At 39.7% G+C, this 19307-nt stretch overlaps 1 long non-coding RNA gene across 1 annotated transcript; it reads right to left on the reverse strand.

Annotated features, from left to right (window-relative positions):
* Positions 1-17006: 17006 nt before the first annotated feature.
* Positions 17007-18306, reverse strand: LOC145069011 (uncharacterized). Its single transcript, XR_013689213.1, has 2 exons — positions 17920-18306; positions 17007-17287 (listed from the first exon to the last, which is right to left on the reverse strand). It is a non-coding gene; the product is annotated as an uncharacterized LOC145069011 (long non-coding RNA).
* Between the last annotated feature and the right edge of the window lie 1001 nt (positions 18307-19307).

Raw genomic sequence — 19307 nt, forward strand, 5'->3', positions numbered from 1 at the left:
AAAGTCGAACATAAGAGGCCTCATGGAAAAGTTCAGTCGCTACCTATTCCCATGTGAAAATGATAAGAGATAGCCATGGATTTTATCACGAAGTTACCTAGGACGACGCGGGGTGTGGATTCCATTTAGGTTATTGTGGACAGGTTGACGAAGAGTGCGCATTTTATTCCGATTTCCGAGAGTATCGCCGCTGAGAAATTAGCAGATATATATGTGCGGGAGGTGGTGGTCAGGCACGGAGTGCTGATACCTATGGTCTTGGACTGTGATGTTCGTTTCACCTCCAGATTCTGGAGGAAGTTTTATGATGAGTTGGGTACTCAATTTCATTTCAACACTACTTACTGCTGGATAAGGTGTCTAAGTTCATAACTTATTTGGTATATACTTGACCCGACCCGCGCATGGTCCATTTGGGTTGCATCTCACCCGAACTATTTATGGATAATTTTATGAGAGTTATACACATATGTTTATTACTATATTATAAGTTATAATATATTAATATGAGGTTATGTTATTTAATTAGTTTTAGTCTTAAATTAATTATGAATTAATTTAGAGATTAAAAGGAAGACTAATTAGATTATGGGCTATTTGTTTTATATGGTGTGGGCTAACATTCATTTGTTAATGGGCTAGGCTTATATGGAAGTCCATGGATGATCCATGGAGCTTTTAACCCATGGATCCTTGGAAAGGAAAAGACATGGGTTATTAGGGTTTCACCCTAACCATGCACACTATATAAGCATGCTTTTGGAGCATGAAATGGTAACTAGTGAACTAGTGTGTGTGAGCTTGTGTGTGGCCGAAATATACAAGTGTGTATACTCTTTCAAAGTTTTCCAAGAGTTTGTGGTGTTTTGTGATTCCATTTGAGGCATTCACACTATTGGTGCTTGGCCGTCAAACTCCTCAAGAACCAAACTCATCAAAAAGGTATGTAATCTCTTCTAACTCTTTTATGTTGAAATGTTCCCCATGCCATGTTAGATAGGTTATAAACCTTGGAAAATTATTATTTTGCATGTATTTAGACAAACATAGATCCAAGGTTTATTAGGGTTGCATGCACACTTAGGAAGTGTTAGATTGCTCAAAACCCAACAGTGGTATCAGAGCCTGGGCTTGCTTGTTTGATACTTGATGCAAAATAGTTGAAAAAGTCGAAAAACTTGTTGTCTGACTGATGAACTCGCCGAGTCCATGGGGGGACTCGCCCAGTCCATGTGTATCTTCAACCTACTCGCCGAGTAGGTCCATGCACTCGACGAGTAGGAGCGACAGAGTGCAGATTTTCGACTTTAGCTGCTGGAAATGGACTAGAAACATTACCCTAAGCTGTTTTGGTGTTTTAAAACTTGTTTTAGTTGGTGTAATGGTTGTTCTAATCCATTTACAATAGCATATATCAAAATTCCATGATTTTATGTGTTCATATAATTCTTGAAATTTTGATGATCATGTTCATGTTCTTATGAATTTAGAAGATGATAGGAATTATTTGCTGAATTGTTTAGAATTAATTCTTGATCATTTATGTGTTTTAATGGAGTCCATAATTTGTCCTCAAGTTATGGATATCCAAAGGTCACTTTCTTTAACACACACATTTAAACACATAAGTTACATGAAAATGAAGAGTCTTCATTTTTATGAACCTTTAATTCATAAGTTATGAAATGAAAAGTCTTGGATAGTTACAAAACTTGCCCTAAAGTTTTGGAATTTGTAAAGTTTCACACACTTTAATAAACTTTAATTCCAACCCTTAGAGTTTTCATAGTTAAAATTCAACCCTTATACTATTTATAACATTAATGGTTAATTATTATATATATATATGTATAAGAATAAGTCGTTCTACCGTTAGTAGGCCTCATTCACGAAGCCGGTCTATAAGGTGGGTATAAGGTTGTTGCCTATAAAATGGCGACTTAATGGGTGTCCACTCTCACCCACCGCTTGCTTGACTGGTGGAGGGTCGTTAGCCGAACAGGTAGGACAATGACTTTAAATCCTCATTAAAAGTATAATGATTATTATAAAGTAACTAAACCTCTTTAATTCCCAATCTTAGTTATTTTAGGAAAAATGTGAACATGGTGCTAGTCCATGGAATTCACACTTTGTACCTTACCAAGTCGTTGGTGGAGCGTGTGTGGTTAACCGGCACACTAACTTGGACTAGTAAGGATCACGAAGGGTGACTTAATGTTTGTCATAGATGAATGGAGCGTGTGTGGTTAACCGACACATTGATTAGGTGATAATATTAAGGGTACCAAGTGAATTAGCATGGTTATTCACACCTTGTTTTGTGATCCTCGGCATCCCAGTCACAAAACTTGAAGGGCACAATCGAGATTGAAACATGCCATTGAAAAGTTCAATGAATCTCAAAAGAATCTAGGAATTTCAAATCCAATTAAAACCTAATAATACATTTTGTTTTCATGGTGGAAATTGGTGAATCGTCATTCACCTACCTTTCAAATATATTATTACTTAGATTACGGCATCCCTCTTCTAAGTATAATATATTGTGATTGGGTCCTAGCCTTAATATTACATTTGGGTGTCTTATTAAGGATTCTATATATCTAATCTAAACTTGCTTTCTTCTTTCAGATGTCTTCCAACACTAATGCTTCGGGCTCTAACCCAACTGGTTCTTTCTCTCTCATGAATCTTTGTGGGAGGGTCATCTTTGATGGTTCCAACTTCATGGATTGGATTAGGAACATCAGGATGGTTACTCGTTATGAGGACAAGGAATATGTCCTCGATAAGGAGTTAAAAGAGCTTGATGAGTCTACTGCTACTCTTGAGGAGATCGCTGAATTCAGGACTCATGAGAGAGATGCTACTAAGGTGGCATGTATCATGATGGCCACGATGACAGCCGAGCTCCAAAAGTCATATGAAGATTTCTACCCTTTTGAGATGCACCAAGACCTGATGGAAAGGTACCATCAGAGTGCTCGTCAGGAGCGGTATGAAATAATCTCCTCCATAATAACTACCCGCATGAAGGACAATGATTCCGTCACGGCTCACATGCAAAAGATGCAAAGGTATGTGGACCGTTTGCTGAAGCTGAATGTGAACATCCCTTAGGAGTTGGCAATTGACATAATTTTGCACTCCTTACCTTCTTGTTATGATCATTTTCGTATGACATATCATATGAACAAGGAGGAAGTTACCCTCATCAAGCTTCAAGGACTCTTGAAGACCGCTGAATCCGGTCTTAAGGGCAAGGCGGTTGTTACCTCTACTACTCCTACTCCTACATCTACCCCTGTTTTGGCTATCGGGAAAGGCAAAGGGAAAAAGAGGAAGCACCCTTCGAAGGGTACCAAGGGAAAGTCTCTTGAAGGCTCCTCATTAAAGACCAAGAGCGGTTCTGTCACTCCTTCTGCCATTCCCAAGGATGCTGAATGCTTTTATTGCCATGAAAAGGCACACTGGAAGCGAAACTGCCCTAAGTACTTGCAAGATCTAAAGGATGGGAAAGTGAAACCCACCCATGCAGGTATTTACACTATATTGTCTAATTACTCAACATATTCTAACTCTTGGGTGCTTGATACAGGATGTGGTATTCACATATGTTCTGATTTGCAGGGCCTAAGAAGAAGTGAGGATGTGGAGCACGGGAAGATAAACTTGATCATGGGGAATAGGAAGGCTTCACCTGTTTCCAAGATTGGAGTTTATACTTTGTTGCTTAATAATGGGTTAAAATTAGATTTGAATAAATGTGTGTACTCGTCTGATATGGCGAGGAATATTATTTCTTTTCATGCTTTGTACAAACAAGGTTTTACCTTTTCGTTTGATAATGAATGTGGTGGTATTAATGCTTTCTTTAATAATGTGTTTTATTTTAAAGCGTTACCTTGTGATGGTGTGTATGAAACTGTGTCGATTGTAGACAACTTAGGAAATAATGTGTTGTATATTGATTCTTCTACTAGCCTAGATAAAGCATCATTGTGGCATTGTCGTCTTGGACATGTAAACAAGAAACGCATAGGCCAACTCCAAAAGAGTGGAGTCTTGGAATCATTCGACCTTAAATCGGATGATAGTTGTGAATCTTGTCTACTTGGAAAGATGACAAAATCACCCTTCACTGGAACTTGTGAGAGGGGTGAGGGTTTGTTGGACCTAATACATACTGATGTGTGTGGGCCATCCAAAACCGCCACAAGGGATGCTAATCGGTATTATGTGACTTTTATTGATGATTTTAGTAGATATGGGTATGTCTACTTACTCAAACATAAGTCAGAAACCTTTGAAAGGTTTAAAGAATTCAAACAGGAAGTAGAAAATCAATTGGGCAGGAACGTTAAGATGCTTCGATCCGATCGAGGTGGTGAGTATCTTAGTACCGAGTTCCTTGACTATCTTAAGGAGTGTGGGCTGTCTCACAATTGACTCCTCCCAGGACACCACAGCTGAATGGTGTAGCTGAGAGGCGTAATCGAACCTTGTTGGACATGGTTCGCTCTATGATGAGTCGAGTTTCGTTACCAATCTCTTTTTGGGGGTATGCCTTAGAGATTGCCGCCCATATCCTTAATTTAGTCCCTACAAAGAAGGTTACCAAAACACCTCATGAGATGTGGACTGGGAAGGTTCCCAATTTAGACCACATCAAGATTTGGGGTTGCGAGGCTTTCGTGAGGCGTGAGACTCATGATAAGCTCGAACCCCGAAGTGAAATGTGTATTTTCATCGGCTACCCACAGAAATCCTTCGGTTACCTCTTCTACAGACCCAGTGAGAATGTGGTCTTTGTAGCAAGAAGAGGGGTCTTTCGTGAGAGAGAATTTATAAGCCAAGGAGACAGTGGGAGGCAAATTGATCTTGAGGAAATTCAAGAAGCAACTGGTGAAGGAACCTCAGACACTAGCAATCAACCTGAGGAGGAAACTCCTGTTGAGCAAGTTGACATGTCTGTACCTCCGAGGCGTTCCACACGGGCTAGGAACACACCTTCATTTTATTATGGCTTTCATATTACTACAGAGGGTGATACGTTTATCAGTGATAGTACACTGGTAAATTTGGATGAACCTAGCAGTGTTAAGGAAGCCATGGCAGGCCCGGAGTCTGCTAAATGGAAGGAGGCTATGGACAGCGAGATACAGTCCATGTATGACAATCAAGTTTGGAACTTGGTTGACAATGTACCAGGCCGTAAAACAGTCGGGTGCAAATGGATCTTCAAGAAGAAGACCGACATGGAAGGAAAAGTGCATACTTATAAGGCTCGACTGGTTGCGAAGGGTTTTACTCAAACTCAAGGTATTGATTATGATGAAACCTTCTCGCCGGTAGCAAAGATTAAGTCTATTAGGGTTATGCTAGCCATTGCTGCATTTCATGATTATGAAATATGGAAAATGGATGTCAAAACCGCTTTCCTTAATGGAAAGTTGGCTGAGGATGTGTACATGAATCAGCCAGAGGGTTTTGTCAGTGCAGAGTACCCAAATAGAGTATGCAAGCTTAAGAAGTCCATTTATGGATTAAAACAAGCATCTCGTAGCTGGAATCTTTGTTTTGATGAGAAGGTCAAAGAGTTTGGTTTCTCGAGAAGTGAAGATGAGTCTTGCATGTATGTCAGAGCTAGTGGGAGTATAGTTAGCTTCTTGGTACTGTATGTGGATGACATACTACTTATAGGAAATGACATCCCAACCTTGCAGGAGGTCAAGTCCTGGCTTGGGAAGTGCTTTGCTATGAAGGACCTAGGGGAGGCTGCCTATATCCTAGGGATAAGGATATTAAGAGAAAGGAGTAAAAGACTAATTGGACTTAGTCAGAGTACCTACTTGGATAAGGTGTTGAAAAGGTTCAACATGGATAATTCCAAGAAAGGAGATTTACCAATCCAAAGCAATGCCAAACTGAGTAAGACTCAGAGTCCGAGTACAGAGGCAGAAATAGCTGAGATGAGCCAACTACCGTATGCTTCCACTGTTGGCTCGATCATGTATGCTATGACTTGTACCCGCCCTGATGTGGTCTTTTCTTTGAGCATGGTCAGCAGGTATCAGGGGAACCCTGGCAAGGCTCATTGGACCGCGGTAAAGAACATTCTCAAGTACCTGCGGAGGACTAAGGATTGGATCCTTACCCTTGGTGGGAGTGATGACTTGAGAGTATTAGGGTATAGTGATGCTAGTTTTCAGACTGATAGGGATAACTTCCGCTCTCAGTCGGGCTGGATCTTTACCTTAAATGGAGGGGCAATTTCTTGGAAGAGTTCCAAACAGGAGATGGTGGCTGATTCAACTTGTGAATCAGAGTATATAGCAGCGAGTGAAGCAGCGAAGGAGGCGATATGGCTAAAGAACTTCATCGGAGACCTTGGAGTTGTACCAGCTATTAAGGAACCTATGGAGATTTTCTGTGACAACAATAGTGCGGTTGCCTTAGCCAAGGAACCAAGAGATCATGGCAGATCCCGACACATTGACAGAAAATATCACTTCATAAGACACAAGATTGAAGAAGGACTCCTCGTGACAAGGAGGATATCGTCGGATGAGAATCCTGCAGATCCCCTTACGAAGGGACTGACGAGGGTTAAGCATTTTCAGCATGCGAGGAGCATCGGGCTGAGAGACGATATTAGTTTTACAGATTAGATAGTTTTTCTGAAACTTGTAAAATGTAATCGACGTTTGATGATGAATAAAATTTGTGATTTATTTATGAGTAAAGTGTTACTGTCATTGTCAATTATTTACTATTGTTTCAGTTTTGCATGTTTTGACTTCCAGAATAATTAATTTATTCAAACCTCCACAATCGATCATACGTCGGAAGTAGGTATGAATCAAGATTGTCATGAATTGGGTTTGTAGATGGCTAAAAGTGTTTAGACATGGCAATGGTTGCTGCAACATTCATGAGTACTCATAAGTTATGAGTATTGGTATAAACCCACGCTCACTTGTATCACTTCATGGAATTTATCTCGAGTGATCGTGAGACGATAATATCATATAAATCTTTAAACCTAGAGATATGAGTTGTTACCTATGAGTTGGTTGTGCATTGATTGCACGTAAACGCATCAGTAACTTGATGTCATAAAACGTGCCTTTGTGTACAATTCAATAAGTAGTAGAACAAGCATATCAGTCGAAGTTTATCTATTCCTTCTAGAAATAGAAGCGATATCTGGGCCCCTCGATGATTTTGTGTTGACCCATGTACCGGGCCCGGTCAGAACTAAACCGATGTGTTCAGTGAAGTTCTTTGTCAAACAAATCGGAAATCGAGAAACAACTGCCAGACAATAAGCAAGACATAGTTCCATGTGTTTGTCCGGCTGATATCATGAGAACAGAGGATTATATGATCACTTGTCTTAAAATGGCACTTCATAGTTCAACGGAGTTTTTGAGAGCTACGATTGCTGGTTGGTTCCTGAAGTTATATAGGAAAATACAGTTATTAGACTTATCCAAGTGGGAGTCTGTTGGATAAGGTGTCTAAGTCCATAACTTATTTGGTATATACTTGACCCGACCCGGCATGGTCCATTTGGGTTGCATCTCACCCGAACTATTTATGGATAATTTTATGGGAGTTATACACATATGTTTATTACTATATTATAAGTTATAATATATTAATATGAGGTTATGTTATTTAATTAGTTTTAGTCTTAAATTAATTATGAATTAATTTAGAGATTAAAAGGAAGACTAATTAGATTATGGGCTATTTGTTTTATATGGTGTGGGATAACACTCATTTGTTAATGGGCTAGGCTTATATGGAAGTCCATGGATGATCCATGGAGCTTTTAACCCATGGATCCTTGGAAAGGAAAAGACATGGGTTATTAGGGTTTCACCCTAACCATGCACACTATATAAGCATGCTTTTGGAGCATGAAATGGTAACTAGTGAACTAGTGTGTGTGAGCTTGTGTGTGGCCGAAATATACAAGTGTGTATACTCTTTCAAAGTTTTCCAAGAGTTTGTGGTGTTTTGTGATTCCATTTGAGGCATTCACACTATTGGTGCTTGGCCGTCAAACTCCTCAAGAACCAAACTCATCAAAAAGGTATGTAATCTCTTCTAACTCTTTTATGTTGAAATGTTCCCCATGCCATGTTAGATAGGTTATAAACCTTGGAAAATTATTATTTTGCATGTATTTAGACAAACATAGATCCAAGGTTTATTAGGGTTGCATGCACACTTAGGAAGTGTTAGATTGCTCAAAACCCAACACTTACCACCCCCAGACAGATGTTCAAAGCGAGCGGACAATTCAGACACTCGAGTATATGCTTCGAGCATGTGTATTGGATTTCAGAGGGCGTTGGGATACTTGCCTTATACTAGCAGAATTCTCATACAACAATAATTATCATGCTAGTATTGACTGACCCCCGTTTGAGATGTTGTATGGTCGGAGGTGTAGGACTCTAGTTAGTTGGGTGTGAAGTTGGGCATCGAGTCATGGGAAGTACCGAAGTGGTGCTTAACACCACTAAGTTGATTCAGCAGATGTGTGATAGACTGAGGGTTGTGCGGAGCCTCCAAAAGTGCTATGTTGACCGGCTTCGATCAGATCTCGAGTTCCAAGTGGGTGATTTTGTGTTGCTAAAGGTGTCACCTTGGAAGGGTGCCATTCGGTTTCGGAAGAGGGACAAGCTAAGGCCCCGATTCATTGGTCCTTTCAGGATTTATGCCCGAATTGGAAGGGTTGCTTATCAGTTGGATCTTCCGGACGAGCTTGGTCAGATCCTTAACACCTTGCATGTGTCTCAGCTCCAGAAGTTTGTTGCAGATGAGGCTGTTGTTATTTCTCTGGATGATATTCAGGTGGATAGGAGTCTGAATTATGTGAAGAAGCCCATTTCAGTTTTGGATAGAAAAACTAAAGCTCTTCGTAACAAGGTGGTCAAGCTAGTAAAGGTGCAGTGGCAGCACCAGAAGGGCTCCAAATGGACTTGGGAGCCAGAGGACGAGATGCGGGAGCATTACTCGGATCTATTTACGATTGTGGACTTCGAGGACAAAGTCTAGTTCAAGTCGGGGAGAGTTGTAACACTCCAATCCAGGCATTCCATTGTCTATCTCCTTGTATTTTTTTGGCAAAAGGACCTTTCCGTACGCTGGGCGTACATTTGGTACGCTTAGCGTACATGAGAGATGCGCATCGGGTGGCTGAGGCTCATACGTTGGGCGTACGAGCAGGTACGCAGAGCCTACATGTTAGATATCTAAAACCCTAATCCTTGGACTTGCACCCTATGTAAGCAACCTTATATCATTTGTACCAAATCCTAATCAGCCTCTATAGCCTCATTTCGTCCCTTAACCCCAGATTTTCGTGAGAGTGTGATCCTTGAAGGAGAAGGTGGTGAGCAAGTCTTAGGTGTCATTGAGCTTCTAGATCCTGCATCTAGTTCATCTTAAGGAACTTCGAGAGGTATAAAGTCATAAACTTGTCATCTCTTTTGTTAGTTTGAGCTAGGGTTTTGTTATGAAGTCCCTTTTGGTTATTGGACCCTCTCTTGTGAGTTGAGCAACTCCAGAGACTAGGATGGTTAGATCTAAGCTCTTTGAGCATGTTAGATGCATAAAGGTGCCATCTTGAAGGTTATTTTGATTCCATGCATGAGCTTGAAGTCTTAAATGAGGTCTTAATGGGAAGTATAGAGTATTGGGGACCCTTATGGCATGCAAGGGCATAAAGTTGCCAACTTTATGCCCTAAGACATCTTAATGGACACAGATATGAAATTTAACGTTGAAATCTCAAGCATTAAGCACTTAATGGCCGTTGGTGCATAATCAGCTCGTACGCCGGGCGTAATATCATGTACGCTGCGTTTACAGCCAAGGGGCTCAGTACGCTAAGCATATTGGAGTGGTACGTTGGGCGTACACACCTCAGATGGGGTTGGGCTTTGTGTGGGCTCGCAAGCTTATTGGGCCTTATTCTGTTTTGGTCATGGTCCCATTTAGAGTCTAGTGGACTGTTATTTTTTTGGGCCATGGTTGTATTGGTTGGGCTTGTTGGGCCATGAGGCCCATTAATAACTTTTATCTTGGATCCTAGGCCCATTAGTAAAGGAAAGACTTTTGGGCCACCATGGAAGGGCTTGGGCTAAAGTGTTTGGACTCTTTGATTAGGTGGAATTATAATTCTAATTTAGGGTTATTTGTATTATTGTTTAGTGTGAGGTTTCAGATTGTTAGGCGAGCAGCTATTGTGTTCAGCAGATTAAGGTGAGTCTTCTCACTACACCCATGTGTAACATCTTGAATTTCCAGGTATATTAATTTATTTATTTATTTTGGAATTTGTGGAGGAACTTGGCGAGTTGGAGCCTAGACTCGCCGAGTAGAGTCGCGGATGTTTATCCGGGTTTGCGTCCGGACTCGGCGAGTCCATTAGTGGACTCGATGAGTCCACGCTGTTTAATGAAACCCTAATTCCCTGGGTTTGGAGCCTATTTAAGGGCACTTATAGCCTCCCATTGCGGCTACCAGTCCCTTGAGAGAACCCTAAGAGAGCTAAATCGCTGTGAGAGAGAAGAAGACCCTTTTTGATCCTTGTATCCTTGGTTTAGCAAGAAGAAGGTGACAAGAGCAAGGATGAGGTGCGATTCAAGCAGATCCAGAGCTTAGAGACTTCATTTTGAGGTAATAGTTCGAACCTCCTTCAGTTTTAGTGTTGATCTTTAGAGTTAGGGTTTTCTAAGCCCCTCTGGAGAGTGATTATGTGGAGCAAATGGTCCCTCTTCGAGTTTGTGCCTTGGATCTGGACTCAAAGAGGTCCAGAGATCTTAACCCTTGGAGCTTTATGGGTTAGTTTGGGGTTATTGAACTTAGGTTGTCATTTTTGGGACCAAATCTCCTTTTGATGCCTTGTTGTGGTTATACAAGCATCAAGTTTCGAACTTTACGTGACATTCATGCTTGGGGAGGCCAGATCTATGGTTTGGGGAAACAGATCTGACCTCAGGAGGTCAATAGAGTTTGTGCATGGCATGAACTTGCCGAGTTGCTCTTGAGACTCGGCGAGTAGGGTTAGGGTTTCACGTAAATTGTTCAGCGAGTAGACTCGTCGGGTTGGGGGATGACTCAGTGAGTCAGGACAGAGTTAGAGGACTGAAGTTCAAGACGGTACTCGCCGAGTTGTTCTTGAGACTTGGCGAGTTGAGTCGGGGTGGCCCCGCGATTCATGGCTGGTATGGCTCGTCGAGTATAGGGAGGGACTCGGCGTGTCAAGCGGGACAAAGGGGTTAAAGGACATATGAGAACTCGCCGAGTCATCAGGGTGCACTCGGCGAGTAGGGTCAAAGTGGGACCGTTGACTTTTGTTGACTTTTAGGGTTTGGTTGTCAATAGAGTCCTTGTGACAAGAGGGGAGGGTAAAATAGTCGTTTACCTTTCTAAGGGTGCCAATGGCAGGTTGAGTCTAGTCTCGAGAGTTATATTTATAAGAGTATTTATTTTGTGAATAGGTGGAGGCTAGGCAATATTTTCCTTCGGGTCATCAGGGTATGTCTAACGTGGTGTTTATGAACCTTGTGAAGTATTCCCGTACAGTTTCACCCTCCTTTTGCTTACAGCCTATGATTGAATGAGAGTCTCCATTGTACTTGCGTAATTGCATAAAGTTGGTGAGAAAAAGATACTTAAGCTGGGCAAAATTGGAAATGCTGCCCGGTCGTAGCGTCTTGAACCATGTGTCGGCGTTGCCATCGAGTGTAGTTGGGAAATACGTGCACCAAAACCTCTCATCATGCTTTAATGACGTCATTGTCCATTCATATGTGTCGATGTGGCTATCTGGGTCAGTGGTTCCGTTATATGTCTTGAGCGTCGGTAGTTTGGCTATGTTTGGTATTTCGTAGTCCAACAATTCTTTGACAAATGGAGACGTCACACTACGGGAAAGGCATTTGTGGCCTGGGGTGGTGGACACTCTCGGCTACTGGTATTGTGTATTTAAGCCATATGGTGGCGGCATGTGATAACCAGGGCTTGGTCCGTAAAAGGGGTATGGCTGGAATGGTAGTTGGAGGGAGTAACGAGAGGGGAAAGGGTGTATAGAGGTCATAGGGCTAACCGTTGTTGTTTGTTGTAAGTTATTGTTGGCGATGATGGTTGGTCCGGTCCATGTACCGGCCAGTGAATAGACAGGTGGTGTATGAGCTATCATGGTTTGCGCCAACGGTGGCACTGAAAGCATTGAACTCTGTCCGCTCGTCACCTGGTACGACGGTGTGGCTGTAAACAACGGCGGGATGTTGAAAACATGGCCTGGTGGAAGCATTGTTGAGTGAACCGGTTGTGTTTGTTGCAATGGCGGCATGAAGAACGGTGGCATCTGAAAGGACGTTGTTGGAAATGGCCCCACTGGAGTTGTTCTTGGCTGGTGAACTGGCGGTTGTGGGGCACCTTCAGTGGTTACCGTTGAGCTTCCTTCTCCTGTAGCGGCCCTGCTGACCGCTGTAGACGGCGGTGTTTCGTCCAACGCTGCCATCAGACGTATGGGACTAGCCTGTTGTCCCTCACTGCCGTTGGACACCATTCACTTATCACTTTCGTGCTTTTAGTTTGTGTTCTTAATCTCACAAACGGATGGCGCCAAATGATGCGACCCTGGCTTGGCTCGATCGATATTGTTCACTTGGATTCTCTGCTGCCTCTGCACGATCACAAAGAAAGGAGGCCGTCAGCCATTTTCCGGGAAGAGCTCCCGGAAGAACGCTCTGACGGTCAAGTTAGAGAGTGTTTAGGATCTTTGGGTGTGCGCTCTTAGAGAGTCCAGAGAGCTTACCTCATAGGTCTGAGAGCGTATCCTTTTATACCTAGCTCCCTTGCATGATCCGTACCAGACACGATCGCTTTTTGGGGAGACAGGATCAGGGGCGCTGATTGGAGAGTCATGCGCCTTCAACCGTTAGGGCGCCCTTATTGGCTCTGACGGTAATGGTTTGATCCTCCTGCTTGTCTCTTGACCGTATCTTTTGTCTCGGAGCCGGGAGCGTCCCTTGGCGGGTGCGAGCCTTTCGCCTGTGCATTCCGCTCCCAGGGGCGCCAGCGGATGCTAAGCTTGTTGGGTTGGGCCCTGTTGGTGTGCGCTAGCCTTTAGCATGTGCATTCCGCTTCCAGGGCGCCAGCGGACGCTAAGCCTGCTGGGCTGGGCCCGGTTGGCGTGCCTAGCTCGTGCTTCTGTCGTGCTGCCCTAGGCATGTCATCAATGACCTTCATCATCAAGCTACCCCCTCAGATATTAACATCTTCTTCAATTCTAGAATGAACTTGACATTCTTCAAAGTCCACTTCGTACCCAAGGTTGTCATGAGGACCACATCCCCAACTCCAGTAATATCCAGACTCTTGTTATCTGCTAATCTGACTTTCCTTTTGTACTGCTTGAAATTATGCATTACTTCGTTGGAATGACTAACATGAAATGACGCACCAGAATCCATGATCCAGGATTCAATTGAGTTTTCGACACAACAAATGAGCGCATCATCTTCAAAATCTGTTGTCGTATTTACTTCCTTCTTGCCTTTGTCTGCCAAAGGCTTTGGGCACTGATTTCTGAAATGACCTTTCTCATTACAGTTCCAATAGGTAATATCTTTCCTGTTCTTCGACTGACCTCTCTTTCTTGACTTCGATCTTCCTCTATCACCACCTCTTCTGTTGGTCTTTCTTCCTCTGCCTTCAGTAGTTAGAAGACTACTGGAAGCTTCTCCGGCACTCCTTCTACGCACATCATCACCAAGGATTAAATCGCGAATACCTTCGAATGATAGCTTGGCACCTTCGGCTGAACTGCTAACGGCCTCATCGTGCCAGACCAACTATCGGGTAACGATGATAATAGTAGCAACGCCATGACTTCATCTTCAAGTCCAATATCAGCAGATATCAATCTTGATATTATTGAGTTGAGTTCGTTCACGTGGTCTGTCACTGAGCTACCCTCCTTCATCTTCAGATTTACAAGTTGCCGGATCAAGAAAACCTTATTTGCCGTTGAAGGTTTTTCGTACATATTAGACAACGCATTTATCAGATTGTAGGTTGTCTTCACATTGACAATATTGTAAGATATATTCTTTGCCAATGATAACCTTATCACTCCAAGTGCCTACCGATCTAATAAGTCCCACTCCTCCTGCGTCATCGCTTCGGGTTTGTCTTTGGACAAAGGTTGGTGTAACTTCTTCTGGTAGAGATAATCTTCGATTTGCATTCTCCAAAAACCGAAATCTGGACCATTGAATTTTTCGATCTTAACTTTCCCATCTTCAACCATAACTCTGATACTAGTTTGTTAGGAATATAACAAACAAGTTAAGCACTTCGAACAAAACGATTAACGATTTCGGTAACACTCGCGGAATAAAGACTACTGAAAAATTGCAAACGAAATTGAACACGATATTTAACGCGGTTCGGTCTAATCTGACCTACATCCACGAGTGAACAAGAGAGAGGGGATTTTATTAACACCAAAGAAAATTACAATCATACAAGGCTAAAATTGCACTTGTAATCTGGTCGCTCACTGTAAGGTATCACTCGTATTGTAACTGCCGAAAATAAAATACAACCTCACTATTTCTTTTTTGTGTATATATGATCGTTGTGTTGTGCTCTCTGCTATTTCTACTTACAACACACACACACACACACACACACATATATATATATATATATATATATATATATATATATATATATATATATATATATATATATGTTGTGAGGCGTAACAATAATTCACTCTAATGTGAAAAGTGAATACCCACCATTTGACATTTGTAAATTGTCTACCAAAGAAGAAAATAGCCTCCTTGAAAATATGTGTAGCTTGAAATAATTCTCATACATTTAATGTTGTTTTTCTGCCGAAACAAATTTCATTTTTCACATGAGAGTCTTTCATTTTTCACATGAGAGTTGGTGATAGTGAGGTTTACTCAGCAATTCAATTTAATTGTTAATTGCCAAGTTACATTTATGGCCATTTAGCTCTTAGGGACTTGTCAATTTGTTCATGACTCCATAAGTCTTAACAGTATGATATCAAGCCGATAAGATATTGCAATTTTTCTAAGGCCTGAAACAAAGACCTTAGAAAATTGCAACTTAAATGGTATGTTCCCAAGCTAAGTATCAATCCAAATCTTGGTACTCCGCCTATTACTCACCTTCATCTTACAAAAGTGATCAAGATCAAGACCTTAATCTTACAAAAGAGAGTCTCCATGATGAAAGAACCTCCTTCCACTTTGAATCAAAAAAACATGATTCAGGGAAGAAAAAAAAATACTACAGACACCAAGCCCACCATCAAATACTACAGACACCAAGCCCACCATCATTTTTAATAGTCATCACCCTTTCTAACTAACTCATTAAACCCCAAAAAAATTGATCTTGTAAAGATTCCAACAAATTTAAAGAGTGGTCGACACTTTAATAAAGTTCTAAAGATTAAATGTAATAAAAAGGAATAGAAATTAAAATTACTAGATAGAAATGATCAATTCTACAAAACATGAAAACTCAAATAAACATTTAGTAGAATATTAATTGCTATATTGTTGATCCTACCAATAAGTCATTCCAATAGTAAAAGAAACCTTTTTTATGTTTTTGTAGTTGATTATTAATTTTCATTTATGATTTTATCCATCAACTTAGAAAAAAAAAAGTTTAGCATTATACCCCTTGTCAAGATTCTTTCTATTCACTTTAAATGAATGGTATAAAAATCAAAAAAACATTTTTATTTAAGCGGATAAATCAAGAAAAATAAGCGGAAATTTCACTTTCCTTACGGTATACAAGGCATCTGGTTTTCAACTTAACCAAAGCCATTTTTATCTTTAAACCCCTAATAATCCAAATATATATATATATATATATATATATATATATATATATATATATATATATATATATATATATATATATATATATATATATTTTTTTTTTATAGAATTCCGTTTTAACACCGGAAAATCTAATAGGTATTTTTATAAATACGCGTAAGTTGTTTTAAATAACCATTTCCAGCCACCACTAATTCTTTTATATCAGTTGGTTCCGAAAGTACAACTCATCTAGAAAGCATAAAGGCGTGATGTTTTCAAAAAAATCGCTAAACTCGAAAAATTGATTAGTCTTGATCTTAAACAAAAATCAAGAATTCATTGGGCGATAGATGGTGATGAGAATACCAGCTTTTTCCATGGATGGGTAAGTAATAAAAATAGGAAAAATAACATCACGGGCTTCATTCTAAACCAGATAAGTACTATGCGAACAAATATATAGCAGGGCCATGGAAAATATTTCGGGGGTAAAAAAGGAATTGACTAAATTTGGCATTCCTATATCTGAAATTCTCTTAAAAAACAGTTAACGGGGATAACATAGAATGGAGATGCAACTTAGCCTCGGATGGGAAATACCTGGTTAATTTAGTACGACGAAGAGTTGACCAAAATACCCCTATAGACTTACCTAAGTTAAATTGTTTAAAAGAGGTTCCTAATAAAGTTTCATTTTTCGTTTGGAGGGCCATTTTAGGCAGATTTCCATCTGTTATGGCTTTGCAATGAAGGAGGGTGTATCTTGATTCCACAGCTTGCAAATATTGTAACCATGAGGAGGAATGTGGTAAAGTTCAATGTCGGTTCGCTAGTATGGTGTTGGAGTGGATATTTAAGTGGTGTGGTTTACAAGCTTATCAATTCAATACAATAACGGAAGTTATTGATTTTGCTGCAGGCTGGGGGAATTGCCCAAAGAAAGACGTATCCTTCAAGCCATTATCTATGGCACCCTGTGGAGTATATGGAAAGAAAGAAACAATAGAATATTTAACAACTGTCCAGGGCCGGTCCACAGATACAACGGGCCCAAGGCGAAAACAAAAAATGGGCCCCCTGAAGTCATAAATATAATAAAAATAATTCAAAATAAACAAATCATTATAAAATTTACAAAATTCGTTATTAATAAAAAAACACAAATATGGTCACAACATTACAAAAACAAATAATTTAAAGAAAAATATTTCTTATAGCCTTTTTAGATGCAAAATCATTAATAATACTATCAAGATCAATTGTATCTAACATAGCTTTCTCTATACATGATATTGCCTAACCATTTAACATTTCTTGCGACATCGACAATATTAAATAATTCTTTAATAACTTCAACTTTGAAAAACTTCTCTCTGCAGATGCAACAGTGGCATGAATGGTTAACAAAATACTATATGCAATAAAGGTATTTGGGTAACAATCAATAACTTTAACAAACTCCAAAATTTCAATAGCAGAAACTACATTATTAGCTAAGGTCATTTTCAACACTTTAATTCTGCAAAAAGTTCATTCGAATCCACATTGAAGACATTATCTTTAGAAAAAAAAGTATTAAACATTCAACTTCACTTTTTGATTTTTGGGCCTTCACATGTTTACTTAATTTTTGAAAAGCAATTTCTATTTGAGGAGCTTGAAATCTAATTGTTTTTATACTTTTGAACCCACTTTCTCAACGAGTATTAGATAACGATTTTAAGGTTAAATTTGGAACATTATCCGATATACATTCAAAGAAAAAAACTAAAATTTGATATACAAAGAAGATTCAGAAACAAAATTAGAATATACAAAATTAATACCTAATTGAGTGAAAATTCCGATTTCTGAAACAAAGAGCATTGATTTTCACTAACTCTGAATATACAACTTCGGAAATATGATATACAAAGAAAATAAACAAAAATCATAAACTAAAATATAACCTAGAAGTCTAGAAATTAGAATGCGAAAGAAGAATCAGTAACTAAAAGTTGTTTACCTGACGTCCATTTGTGTGTGCCTGTGTCACAACTCACAGTCGCAACTCGCAAGTAGCAATGGTCAGCCCAATATGTTTGTTTGAGTTTGACAATCGCGCGTCGGTGTCTACATTCTAGACTCAGACTCTCCAATCGATAGTTATCCAACATTCGAGACCAAAAAAGAGACAACAACTCAGTGATATAGAGATTTGGATTTTAGAATCGTCGAATCGAGAAAGAAGCAATCAAGCAGAAGAGGAATTGGTAATTACTAAACAGCCGTTAGCGATTATGTAAAGTGTTGATTGTAAGACAATAAACAAAGACTAATAGAGACGATTTTGTCGATACAATTCTGAAGGCGTCGATTGATTATCTGGTGTCCTAATCGGATATTTCCCACATTCCCGCTTTCTTCCTTAGACTTTCCTACTACACGTTCAACAATTGCAAACAAAGCAACATATTTTTTGTTACTTTTTTAGGCTAATCTCAGTTTATAAGTTGATCTAATTTTGGTCTCTACACAAATATGCAGATAAATAAAAATTACATGTATAAATATATTACATATTCTAAAAAATTTGGGCCCTCTAGAGTCGTAGGCCCTGGGTGGTCGCCCGGGTTGCCCACCATCAGGACTAGCCTGCAACCGCCGAATATCACCTTCTAAACCGACTGACATGATACAGTCCTTCTAAACCACAGAAACAATAGAATATTTAACAACCAACGAATATCACCTTCTAAACCGACTAAACCAACTGAAATGATACAGTCCTTCTAAACCACAGAAACAATAGAATATTTAACAACCAGCGAATATCACCTTCTAAACCGACTAAACCAACTGACATGATACAGTCCTTGGTATTCAATTGGATCAAATTCCGAGGAACAACCGGGAGAAAAATGGACTGGAATATTTGGTGTATTGATCCTTTTTTTTGTACTTAAGTTGTCTTTGTATATATGTTTTGTATTTCTCCCTCTCTAGTAACTTGCTAGAGTTGCGTTTCTTTTATTTTATATATATTTATTCACCGGTTCCAAAAAAAAATCTAGAAACATTGCCAACCCTAAAGCGTTGCAAAATAAAATTATAAATCTTAAGACGTATATTTATGTGTGTACCATAATCTATCTGTATTTTATTTATTTATTTATTTATTTTTGTGAATATGAGTCATAAATAATAAATAAGCTCAAAATATGTGTTGTCTATGCAATTTACGCTTTGATGGGTAAAAAAAATGCAGTTTATAATAAAATTACAATGATGGTAGTTAAAAATTTTAATTAAACCAACCCAACGGTTGGCCTAACTGCTGTGTGGTGAAATTGTGAAACGGATTAATTGAGTTGGAGCTTGAAGGTTGAAGCGTATCATATTCATACCAAACCA

The sequence above is a fragment of the Lactuca serriola genome, chromosome 8 (assembly GCF_051521515.1).
Source record: "Lactuca serriola cultivar US96UC23 chromosome 8, Lser_US96UC23_V15, whole genome shotgun sequence".
Classification (NCBI taxonomy): Eukaryota; Viridiplantae; Streptophyta; class Magnoliopsida; order Asterales; family Asteraceae; genus Lactuca; species Lactuca serriola.